Below are 10,912 nucleotides of genomic sequence, written 5' to 3' on the forward strand. Positions count from 1 at the left end.
GTATATCCTCAATTCCAAGATTTGCATTTTCCTCATCTTAAAATTTCTGAAATTTGGCCCTGGCTGGTGTGGCTCAGTGGCCTGCGTGCCGGCCTGTGAGCCAAGGGGTTGCTGGTTCGATTCCTAGTCAGGGCACATGCTTGGGTTGCAGGACAGGCCCCCAGTTGGGGACGCATGAGAGACAGTCACACATTGATGTTTCTCTCCCTTTCTTCCTCCCTCCCTTCCCCTCTCTCTAAAAATAAATAAAAATAAAATCTTTAAGATAATTTTCTGAAATTCGGATTTACTCACTCATGCCTTCAATTTCCTGAGCTCCTACGATATGCATGTTTTTAGATGTTGGGGAGTAAAGACAAAAATAGATCGTGATAAGAGCTATAAAGAAAATCGAAGTGGGGCAGGGTGGTAGAGTAATTTAGGACTGTGAGGAGGCTCTCAGAAGAGGGTGTGTCTGCAGAGACCTGAATGGAAGGAGGGAGCAAGTCAGAGAGAGCCCTGGGAAGAGAACAGCCAGGCCATGGAGTGGGGATGATTGCAGCGTGATCACGGTTGGTGCTGAGAGGAAAGTGAGTTAATGTCAGGGCTTTTGAGGTGCCGGTAATCTTGTTTCTTAAGCTAGTTACTGGTTACATGGTGTACAGTTTGTGAAACTCCAGTAATTCGGCACACTTGTGATATGTGTTCTTTTCTGAATGTTATACTAAAAAGTGACAAAAACTTGTGTGCATCTTAAAGCTGAGGGAGTCTTGGAATCTACGTAATAGTATTGCTATTCGTTTCTGTAGAGCACCTATTGCAGTAATTTGTTTCCACAGCCACTGAATAAGGCAGGATGGACTGAGATATTTGCTTTACATCCATTGCACAAAAGAACCTAAGAGAATTGTACTAACATTCTGTCAATTGTGGAATTGTTTATTTGATTTAAAAAAAGTTAAGATCTTAACTACTTTTTTCTAAATACATAATTTGGACTTTTTCTTGGGACTTTGTATCTTGTAAAACACATTCTTAATTTAGAAAAGTGGTTCTCAATTGGAGATTTTGCACACCCCCAACCCCTCACTGGGGATATTTGGTAATGTCTAGAGACATTTTTGGTTGTCTAATGAGGGGTGGGGAGGTGAGAGCCACTGGCTCTAGTGGGTAGAGACCAGAAATGCTGAAGGCCCACCATGCCCAGGCAGTATCCCCCCCACCCCTCACATCCAAAGCATTATCTGGTTCTAAAGGGCAAAGTGCCAAGGCCAAGAAATCCTGATTTAGACCATGTTTCTGTGATTATAAATTACTGTAATAACTAGGGTCATGAAGGTACAAGTTCCACAGGACCATGAGGATTTCTGCAAACTTCCCAACTGGTAGCATATTGTAGGCAATATAAATGAAACAAGGGACACCCTCTGTCTCTGTCCTCCATTCCCACTCCTCCCCACTTCCCTTTGAGGTTTGCCAGCTCTGTAAGTTTGAGTGACCTCCTGGAGGGTTGCTGTAAAAGGGTTTCGAGCATTGGAAGGAAGATTGGACAAGATGATCAATGGTTTTTCCCAAGTATGACACTTGTAACTCTTTTTCTCACAAAGAACTTGGTGGTAGAAAAAAATGTCATGTGCAACATTCCTTTAAGACTGAAGAGGTAAAGTAAGCTTCTAGTCTCTGTATCCAAAGACTGGAAGACGGACCAGATAAATCCTTCAAAAGCATTCCCCAATTACTAAAGTTTTAAAAATTAAAAAAAAATTTTTTTTTCTTTTACCCTTGAATCCTATGCATCTTGTAAAAACTGGCCTTCCTGGTCACTGACAAGAAAATAATTTGGTTTTGGCAGAGGCATGAGGGAAGGCCAAACATCGCTGCAAAAATACTATCAATCAATGCACTCTTTGTTCTGAAAGGTGGCACCTTTAAAAATTACTTCCTGTTCTGAAGTCACCTTGATGAGTTTAATAAGCAGAAATCAGGTCTTATGAGGCAATGGATGACAGTTCCTCCTGGCTGATAAGACTCTTGGGGAGGTAGTCTATATTTCTTATGTTATGGCTAAACATCATAACTTATTTAGAAAATCTCAACTTAAAAATCCAACTTATAGATGATTCACACCTGAGTATGATTCATACAGACGTCACACTCAATAGCCAATTGAAACAATTACATTTTTGTTTTCACAGCTGCTACTTTAGAAAAGACTCAGCCAAGAAAAGCAGTATTTTAACCTTTAAGTTTTGAATTCTGAATTTCAAGTTTAGATAGCAAAACTACATACTTTAAGTCTAGCTGCAATAAATCACATGATTTATCAAAATTGTTCAGCTGCTCTTCAGATGTTTGGGCTAATCTTAATGTAACAGATATGCTTTTGGGTGAGTCATACTAAAATTAGATTTAAAGAGGAAGATATTTTCTTTGAAAACATTTACTGCCTCAGTGAATTTTAAAATACGGATTTAGCAATGCTGTGCTACAGATGGGTAGTTAGATCGCGTACATTCTGACATCAGGTTGAGTTTTGTATAATCATGGACAGCTCCTATTCTGTCCTTTGGTATATAAGGAACAAGGACAAATAAACTGAAGGCCCAGAAAAGTCAACATTACTTTATTTAATGTTAATTTCGTTGGCCCCTAAAATATTAAAAACAAAACAAAACAAAAAAAATCCAGACAAGTTAATCAGATTAAAAGTCAGCTTTTTACTATCAAATCTTCCTTCTTCTCCCAATTAATTTCTAATAGGGATGTTAACAGAGGTGCTCAAACTTGAGTGGCACTAGAATCACCTGGTTAAAACACAGGTTGCTGGCCCCATCTGAGAGTTTTTGATTTAGCAGGTCTGGGGTGGGGAAGAAGAATTTGTATTTCTAACAAGCTTCCTTGTTATGCTGATGCTGTTGGTCTGGGGAATCACAATTTTGAAAACCGATGTGTAAAATCACAGAGTAGGAAAGGAAAGAAAAGAAGAGAGAGTAGCTAATTCATAAACTGAATAGTGAACCCTTAATTAGAGAGATGTGTGAAGCAATGGATTCTAAATCAGGAAGTCTGGGAACTGAGTTTATTCCCTTCCGTTACAAGATTTTTTCCCCTTACCAGTAATAATCAGCTACAACAGAATTGCTTTAAATAGTGTTTTCACTTGGTTCATATCGCTTCTTCTAACTTGTTTTACTTGATCCTGTGCATTAAAAGATTTTTTTTTTTCACTTATTTCAGAGAGAGAGAGAAAGAGAGAGAGAGAGAGGGTGAGACAGGTTAGAGAGAGAGATTTTGTGGTTCCACTTATTTATGCATTCATTGCTTGCTTCTTGTATCTGCCCTGACTGGGGATAGAACCTCCAACCTTGGCATATCTGGACGACCCTCTAACAAACTGAGCTACCTGGCCAGGGCCGATCCTGAGCCTTTCTTTTGAAGTATTTTACCCATTTATTAGTATATATATTCTTTGGAATCAGGGAAAATATAAGTAAATCTGTATATTTCATTTCATACAGTTTGATAGACAAAAGTGATGAGTTGTTTCCACATTTTTGCTGCAATATATTTCTGAAAGTTACATTAAAAATATAGAATGAGGAAAAACAGATCCTTCCCCTCACAACCCCAATTTAAGAAACTGAGAGCTCCAGATTGTCCGTTTTCACCATTAGGTGGCACTGGTTTGTCAAGAAGGCAAACTTCAGGAACTACTAGAAACTGGCCGATAGTTGACTCCCAGGGCCACAGTGGAAAAACAGGCATTTTCAACTGGCCTCAAATAAGTGGCTGACAAAATAGATCACAGTGAAGATCGGTGGCTTTTTGAAAGCTGTATGAATACTTTGCAGGACTGTATCTATGAAACTAGACAAATCTTAATTTACATTTCTTCTCCCTTTTCCTTTCCAGCATTCTAACTTGTAATGAAACTAAACCAATGATCTAGACTCAGAAGTTCAGGCCTTACCGATGACAAACCACAGGAAACTGCTCTAAAAGGAGGTCACAGTGATGTCTGTGGATTGACAAGATGCATATGGCGTTGGGGGATCTGGGTTCTATCTGGCTTGGCCCACTAATAACAGTCACTAAATCCAGTGATTGGCACTTAGTGGGTGCTCAAAAACGAAAACAAAACAAAAACAACAACAAAAAATAAAGTCAAGTTCTCTTCCCTGTACCCCTCTCCCCTCACTCTCAGCTTCCTGGCCACGAGACAAGTTCATGAGCACCGAGGAGACTATTTGGCACATACAAAAAGCACAGTAGTACTGATGAATGTATTAAAATCAAACATTTATTACTCAACCTATCTGGGCATTAAATATTTCTTGTAAACAAGTGAAATTCAGATTATGATTCTAGTTTCTCTCATAGATACTTTAACTCTTAAATTTTTAAAGAATATTTTCATGTCCAAGGTATTCAGCTAGTTTATGTATAAATGACAGGCAGATCCTGCTCTGAAACAGCCTAGATTAGTAGGAGAGATGAAGTGTACATATACTACTATAATACGAGGTAGAAAAACTTAATTGTGTGAATGACATGTACAGAAACAGTTCTGGGGAGCTTGGAAAGGGCAGAAATTACTTCCCGCCAGGGAAACAAGGAGAGGCTCAGGCAAGAGGTGGCAATGGGCTTGGCCTTGGAGAGGAGAAGCTGCGTCTGTGCACGTGGGAGGCGGAGGGAGTCTCGGCATCAAAGGTAGCATGTGCCAGAGCCTGGAGACTGGGGCCCAAGAACAAGAAGCCTTGCAGTTTGGCAGCTAGACCACATGATGGTGGCAATGAAAAATAAAGACAAAAGGTTGGACTACGGATCTTCACTGATCTTGAAAGGGCTGGGGAGTCATTGACAGCTTCTGACTGGGAATACTAGACCTTCACAACACTAGACCTTCATAAAGATTTTCTGGCAGTACTGTGTAAGATGAAAGGCAGAAGACAGTAGTAGTAAGCCAGAGGGGTAATGAGGGTGGCAAAAGGTACTGGCACCAGAATGGGTGGGTGGAAGGAAGAGTCTTTATGGGGCCAAATCCAGTCCTTGACAATGCCCTGTGTAGGGGGTACAGGGGATGAGGGGATATAACATTTTAAGTCTGAGTGGCTAGCAGGATGTGATTCTCAGAGCACTGACTATAGAAATGTTAAGCTTAGACCCTGGGGAAATCCTTTGAGGAGGGAGGAAAGCTACTAGACAATACAGAGCAGGAACTGTGGCTCAAAGGTAGGCAGGGGTTGCATGTATGATGTCCTAAGGGCAGCACCTTCTCAATCACTGCTGCTGCCACCCACTGTCACCCACCCTGCCTCCCACACGTCTGATATGTCTTCTTGTGATATGTGTACTGCATACCCCCCTCCTGTGCTTTATTTTTGTGTGGACATTACTCATTTTACCATTAGACAACGGTATATATAAATCCTGGTATTCCAGCTTCTTTCACCTCAATCACCAAGCTTTGCATATGATAAAAATCTGTCTTATATTCTATGTTCCAACTACAATGAATTCTTCAATTTCTTCCAAGGAACCACACACCTGTGTCTTCAGGTCTATGAATGTGCTCTTCTCTCTACCTAGAACATTCTTCTCCCTACTCCTCTTCATATCATCTCATGAATTTATAATTATTAGATCTTGGCAGGGATGCTCAGTGCTAGGGCTCCTTCTGTAGGCTCCACGGCATGATGTGTTGTTTTATCATTATTCTTCCTACCATAACCCATTTGAAAATCAGTCATTTGCTTGTTACTAGACTATAAGCACCATGAGGGAAGAACACGTCTAACTTTTTCTTGGTCTTCCACATCTATCACATTGCCTAGTGGTCATGTGTGGTTAGTTTCTATAAAATTTTTTGTGGGCATTACTCATCTTACCATAGACTATGGTATAAATCCTGGTGTTCCAGCTTCCTTTACTTTATCACCAAGCTTTGCATATGATAAAAATCTCAGTAAATTTAAAAAATAATTTGAAATTAACAAAAATAGTGCAATGTCATATGTGCTATACATCTGATACTTTAAAATAAATTTAGCTAAGAAAATAATCTTTCATTATATGTAAAGTACATGTTTGAAAGTGTTATCAACCTTTAAAATTTATGGCACATTAAAATACAGAAAAAAAAGCTATAATTAAGAATTGCTCAAATTGATGTAAAGTTCATTAATAATTTCCATTAAGGTTTCTGTTTTTTACTACAATCTGGTGGTTTTAAAAATAGCAATTCTTATTTAATGTGTAATTTCTTTCCACATTAATATTTGTATGCCTCATTCATGAAGAATTATTTTGCAAAATTTTGACTGATAACTGCTACTCTTAGACTTGTCTCATAATGAGATTAATGTGAAGTTTCTATCAATACATATTTCTGGATCTCAGACTTGGGAATTTAAATTTAGCTTACCAGGTATTCTAATGATCAGGGAGAATCCAGACCAAAAATGCTCATGTCTTTTTGTAAAGTTCTTTCTCTTAGTTTGCAATTAAAGAAACTTTTGTTAAGACTTGCCATTTTCCAATTACCTATTCATTTTTAGAAACAAAAACAAATGTGAAATTATGTATTTCTAAAATTCCTAGATACAATAATTGATTATTCTCACAAGCTTCAGTATTTATCATCTATTTTATACTTGAATTTATTCTACAATTTGTTATCCAATTGCATATTAGAACATTGTATAACTCTGATTTCATTGATAATTTATGGGTAGAACTGTGTCTCCCCCAAAAAGATAAGTTGAAGTCTTGACCCCCAGTATCTCAGAGTGTGACCAATGTCCAGACTCAGACATGCGCAGAGGGAAGACAATAGGAAGAGACACAGGAAGAATGCTCTGTGAAGACAGAGGATTGGAATGATGCATCTACAAGGCAAGGAATGCCAGGGAATGCTGGAAACCCGCCACACACTAGGAAGAGAGCCTACATGTATCAGAGGGAGAATGGCCTTGCCAAGACCTTGATTTAAAACTCCTAGCATCTAGAACTATAAAACAACAAATGTCTGCTATTGTAAGCTACTCAATTTTTAGTGCTATGTTACAACAGCCCTAGCAAACGAACACACTAGTAGATATAACTGTTCATAGTACAATTTGCTATAATTGAATCCTTAAAATATAGTTTTACTTAAAGGACAAGCTTCATTAGTCCAAGGCAAAATTGAAGCAATAATAAGAAAAATCTCTTCCTTGAGTGCCCTCTTTAGCAGCCTGGTGAAGCCTATGGACCCCTTCTCAGAATAACCTTCTTGTTTTTCATTTTATTTATTTATTTTTAAAGATACCATTTATTTATTTATAGAGAGAGGCGAAGGGAAGGAGAAAAGGAGGGAGAAAAGCATCAATGTATGGTTGCCTCTCGTGGGCCCCCAACTGGGTACCTGGCCTGCAATCCAGGCATGGGACCTGACTGGGAATCGAACCAGTGACCCCTTGGCTCAATGCACTGAGCTACACCAGCCAGGGCTCAGAATGTTTTTGAATTTATAAAATATTTAAAACACTACTGGATTATGAATGAACCCAATTATGTTGAAATATTTATCAGAATTTAAAAACCCACCATATTTGTGATACACTTCATTAGCAACACATTAGCTAATAAGATCTAGTAGAAAGTCTATTAGTGATGAGAATAAGTGGTATTTTGAGATATAGTATGATGTGAAAATATTTATGAATTCTATTGTGATAAAGTCACAGGTACTGTTAATGCTATTGCAGTATCTTTCCTATACTCATAATTTAAAGAAATGCTAAATTTCAGTTACAGGTTAGTGAAAATAGATACGTAATTTATTCCCAGCCCTGTCTAAGGATGCTCTGAATTTTACCTATGGACCACTTAGGAGTTGGTAGATCCCAAAGAACTCTTGAAGAGAAAAGATTCTCTGCTTTTATTCACAAAATTATCTCTCTTTTCCATTTAGATGGACTTGGTCTAAATGGCTGTAGTAGCTATATGGGTACCACTGAACATCTCCTTCTGGTGTGTCTTTCTGAATTGTGGAGGGAAGCTGAACCCACACATCAGATTCCCTTGCAGCTAAGGTTCTGAATGTGATTTAGGTTCAACCAAATCCATCCTTACATGAGTGGGAAAGAAGAAAGTGAAGAAGCCATTGTATGCTGTTTTTGCTGGCAAGCTTGGATGTGGATATAGCTTGATTTTTGAGGCAGTCTTATTATGGTGCTAATGTCCACCACTAGATTCATGGGTGCCAAGAGGCAGGGTATAGGTATATTTAGTTGGTACGGATCCTGGCAGTTGTGGCATGGTTCTGGGAGCTGGCAGCAACAGTATCCTAATCATGGCAGCTTCCATACTGTGAGATTGGCAGGGCTTCTGGTACACAGGCCAGGCAGCCCCTCCTCCCTAAATGTGTGGGTCCTGTTGTGTGGCTTTGAAGTCATTACTGATAGCACAAACTGTAGTCTGCGTCCTCAATCCTCCCTACATTTATGTAATCAACTGAATGTCCTGAAATAAATCTCTTCTTGCTTTAACTAGCTAGAGTGATTGCTATCTGCAACTGAACTCTGACCCATACAGAATAGAATTTATATCCCCTTCTATAAAAGATCTGTTTCCTTAAGAACTACTTCTGTCAGAGTCCTGGCTGGTTTGGCTCAGTGGATTGAGCGTCAGCCTGCGAGCTAAGTGTCGCTGGTTCGATCTTCCAGTCAGGGCACATCAGAGAAGGAAAACTCTGACTCCAAAAAACCTCCGCTGCCTTGCGGCATACCTCTTCAGGGGAAAGGCTAAGGGAGTAAACCCCGACAGAAAATCCGGAGCCGGAGTCCCTAAGGCGGTTTGACGTTGTAGTCAACACCGGCAACTCCTGCGGCGCACCTGAAGCCAAGCTGTATCGACTCCGTCTTTCCCTTGGATCCTTCAGCTGCGAAGAGAGGGGGGGTCTGCTGCATGGGCAACAGCAGCCTCTCCATATCACCCTGCCCAGGCTCTGTAGCTTCAGCTTCACTGGAGAGGACACTCCAGCGTCATCGCAAGATGTCGATTCAACACGGGAGGAGACAGATACCGTGTCACTCCGGAGTCGGACTGCACAACCATTCTCGGCGGTGCAGATAGACTCTTAAGAAGCTACACCATCGTCTCTCGAGACGGACGGCTGCCGACGACGACGACTTCTGTCAGATGAATTGACCACACAGATGGCTCCTGACTTACAATGGTTCAACTTAACGGTGCAAATGTGATAAGCACTCAGTAGAAACCGTATTTCAAATTTTGAATTTTGATCTTCTCCCAGGCTAGTGATATGTGATGTATCTCCTCATTAGCCTCACGATCATCAACAAGGTAAACAGGTAAACAACTGATATTCTACAGTGTACAGTCATGCGCCACATAATGATGTTTTGGTCAATGATGGACCACATATATATGATGGTGGTTTCATAAGATTATAATGAATTATAGGCAAAAAGTTTGTTTGCAATGTTGAAAGAAAAGGCTGACTACGATGTTGAATTTACTGCTAGCTCTGGGTGGTTTAAATAGAAGAGGCTTAGCATGCTGTCCACCTGCTGTGTGCCCACTCACACACACACGCACACGCACACACTGTTGTGTGCACAGACTCACTTCCCTTCCCTCCATTTCCTTTTCTCTATCTTTCTTCCCAGTCCTGTTCCTCCCTCTCTCTCCTCCCCAACCCCTCTTATTATTTCTCATCTCAGGCTTAGTTCCCTGGGTTTCTGGATCTCACCCCTTCCTTTCTTTCCTCATCTTCTTCTTCCCTTCCCCCTCCTGATGTCTACTTCCTCTCCAAAATCACCTCCCTTAGCAGCATTCCCCCAACCCCCAACAAACACACACACATTTTTAAAAAATACTGTATTTTTACTACATTCCTTTAGATACACAAAAACCATTCTGTCCAGACTTCTGCTTCAGCTAGTTATAATCCTCCCCTTTTAAGGAGCAATTATTGCCAAATTACAGTCAGAATGTTAAGTCGTTAACATAAAAAATATTATTTTAAAACACCAACTTTGTGAACTTTCAGTTAAAACTATCTTTGTGTGGGTGGTTTTAAAAACGTGGCTTTAATAAGCAAAAAAAAAAAAAAGTACATTTAGCTTTTCTTCTTTTTTTTTTGCAGTCTAAGAATACAGGTATTTCTGCGGTTTCCCGGTTCAGTGACGTGCACTGACCGGTGTACCTGGGGAATCATAGAAAACTTGAGCGAACCTGGAAGAAAACACGTTTGTTGCCTCTATTTGCTTCCATGTTTCCGCAGGAGAAGACTCCAAACAAAGACACAGATCTCCAGGGAAGGTGTTCCCCGCTCCAGGGCCCTTTACGCCCACAGATCACTGATAGAAAAAGGCGTAGGGCTTGGGTAGCGTGGCAAGAACTGAACTGTGGCTATGTTCCAATCCTCCCAGCTCAGCCCAGCAGTTTTCCCGAAGCCCCAGGGTTCCAGCTCGCTGTAGCCTGCCCGGCCCTTTCCCACCTCCAGGCACAAAGAGGGAGAGCCGGGCGGGCCTGGATGGCTCCGGCAGGAGCGGGCGGGTCGGGACGCGAGCCCGACGCCCGCGGGTGCCCTGGCCTGCCCGGGCTCCGCGACCCGATTGGCACACTTACCAGGAGAAGCAGTAGGGCGCCTTCCGCGCGCCGCGCCATCGCGCCCCAGTCCCGGCCGCGCCCTTGCCTCCGGCCGCTCGTCCCGCTCCCAGCCACCACCTGGGCTGGGTCCCAAGGAGCACGCACTCGGCTCCTCCCAGAGCCCGCACCCACCTCCCAGTTCCGCCCCGCTCCGCCTCTCCTTGCCCCGCGGCGCCCGCGCCGCTGCCGGGAGCCGAGGTCACAAGTGTGGGCGCCCCGGGAAAACAGAGCCCGGGGCCTGGGAGCTGTAGGAGCTGAGGCTGGGAACTGGCAG

Source organism: Furipterus horrens, unplaced genomic scaffold, assembly GCF_987537825.1.
Source record: "Furipterus horrens unplaced genomic scaffold, mFurHor1.1.pri manual_scaffold_8, whole genome shotgun sequence".
In the NCBI taxonomy this organism is placed as follows: Eukaryota; Metazoa; Chordata; class Mammalia; order Chiroptera; family Furipteridae; genus Furipterus; species Furipterus horrens.